Consider the following 2,423-nt stretch of genomic DNA (forward strand, 5'->3'; position numbering starts at 1 on the left):
TTGAGTAGTGTTGAGGTTGAGTATATTGCAAATTATGAAGTAAGAAGAGAAGTTGTCTAGTTAAGGAAGTTGTTATCCAATTGCAGAAAAAGGGTACCTCGTAGGATATAGCGAGATCTCAAAGGCATACAGAATCTACATTCCTAGCAGCAGGAAGATTGTAGTGAGACGAGATGTGAAATTCATGGAGGATAGAGCTTTCAGGAAATCTTGAGAGATGCCAGCAGAAGGTCAATCAACAGATGTTCCATTAGTCCAGTAGCAGCAGGGGCAGTGAGGAGGATAGGCACGAGGACATACACCTAGATCGAGTACAGTGACCACCACTAGTATTTCCTCAGAAGAAGGAAATCTAGGTAGTTATCAGCAAATGGAATGACGGGAGTAAGAGGAGGTGTTGACTGAGCCTCCCACCACCAGTGGTAGAACCAGCAAGGAAGTACGATAGACGCTAAGGGACGTAGAGGAGTTTGTTGGAGCTCCTACAATCGAGAAGAGGCAGCGTAGACAACCTGACAGATACCAAGCCTTGGTAGCACAGGTTGAAGAACCCTCTAGCTTTCACGAAGCAATTCAACACCAAGTTTGGGTGGATTCCATGGTAGAAGAGTATAGTTCTATCATGACGAATGATGTCTGGGAAGTAGTACCTAGACCAGGGTATAGATTTGTTGTAGGATCAAGGTGGGTCTACAAGATCAAGTATGCTGGAAATGGCAGTATAGAGAAGTACAAGGCTAGGTTCGTGGAAAAAGGGTACGCACAGAAAGAAGGAAAAGTGTTAAATTATGGTATGTTCTATGCTTAGAGTAGTTTACTTCTTTTCTTCTTATTAGGCACAAATTAGTAATCACATATACATTAAGTAAAGTGCAGATAGAACATTAAACGATCAACAGAAAACAAGCCAAGACAAGAGACATAAGATGTGACAGCTAGCTAAGGAAAAACCCCAATGCGAGGAAACCCTTTGATCAAATCTTCTTTTATTTTCAATAGTTCAGCAGAGAGAAATAGTACAAAATCAAAATTTTGTAATTTTATATCAGCAGCAACAAACCCTAGATCAACAAAGTCAAACGAGTTGAAATTAACCTCCAATATGCTTGGTCAATTTCCAGTCAACTAGCCCTCGAAAAACCTGAAGAAATAGCCCTTGAACAACCCAAAAAACACAGTCAAATTGTTTTTTACTGAAGTCAACCTGCTGCCCAAAACTAGGGTAGTCAATGCTGGTCAAACCTGTGGACGAATTGCCTTGATTTTTGTGCCAAAATCTGCGGCCTACCTAGGAGAGGCAACCACACCAAAATCACACCCTTGATGAGTCAACTCTTGGTCAACGCAGGTCAAAGAGACCTTCAACAGCTTCTACGTCCTCCTTTCAACGTCCTTCTTGCCCTAATGCGTCCTCCTTCTTCCCACGTGTGAATTGCTCCTTGTATAACCCAAAGCTAAGGAGAGAGAGGGAAAAATGAGTGAGATGAGATGATGAGAAAATGAATCAACCTCTCTTGTATTTATATGATTCACTAGGCATGTGTGCCACACATTTAACTATTGGCCGACCTTGACAATTTGTCAAGTAAATACAAATAAATTCATATCTCCATAAATAATTGTCGGAATCAGATGATCTTTAGATCAATCCTACACCTCTCGACAAGAGGAATCTAGGGAAAATATCAGCTTTCATAAATGAGGTGACCCACATGGAGTTTGGCCCTAGTTGCCAATTTTAACAGTCCCTCTCAACTGGGGAGAACTCCATCTGCAATCCATCTGACTGTCGCTACTATCTCAACCATCAAATGCACTGCCCTACACTACTATGCTCTACTCGAACTATGAAGAAGAAGAAATGATCGAGGATGTATCATACCATCTTCCACTGACCCGAATTCAGTCTCAGAGTGTGTCATACCACTCTCATTGATCCCATATCAGTATCATTGATCCCATATCAATGGAGGTCATCCTAGCATAGGGAGTACGGTAGATACAACGATGCGTCCATCAACAATAATACTAATGGCCCCTAACCCCATTTCCCTACTCATTGATCAGATGAGAGGTACTTCCCATGAGTCCCAGACTACATGGGTAGGATGCCTCGACAGGAGAACTAATCATCCTGTCCACAGGAGATCGAATCATCCTGTCCAACAGTCACCATAGGAGAACTAATCATCCTGGCCCACATGAGAATTAATAACAATGTAAACTTTGAAACGGGAACTGATACTGTTACCCGTTTCGTAGAGATAGCAAAAAAGTGACCTGATATTGTGAAAAAGTTGATGATGCAGAACGAACATGTTTTTTTTAGAGCATAGATTTTTGGAAGGAATGTCGTGGGAAGGATAGTTTTATTACATTACGTTTTAGAATGGTAGTGAATTTCATGCTGATTTAAAAAGTGA

Source organism: Pinus tabuliformis, chromosome 4_2, assembly GCF_031772625.1.
Source record: "Pinus tabuliformis cultivar Carrire ecotype Pingquan chromosome 4_2, CPIR1, whole genome shotgun sequence".
In the NCBI taxonomy this organism is placed as follows: Eukaryota; Viridiplantae; Streptophyta; class Pinopsida; order Pinales; family Pinaceae; genus Pinus; species Pinus tabuliformis.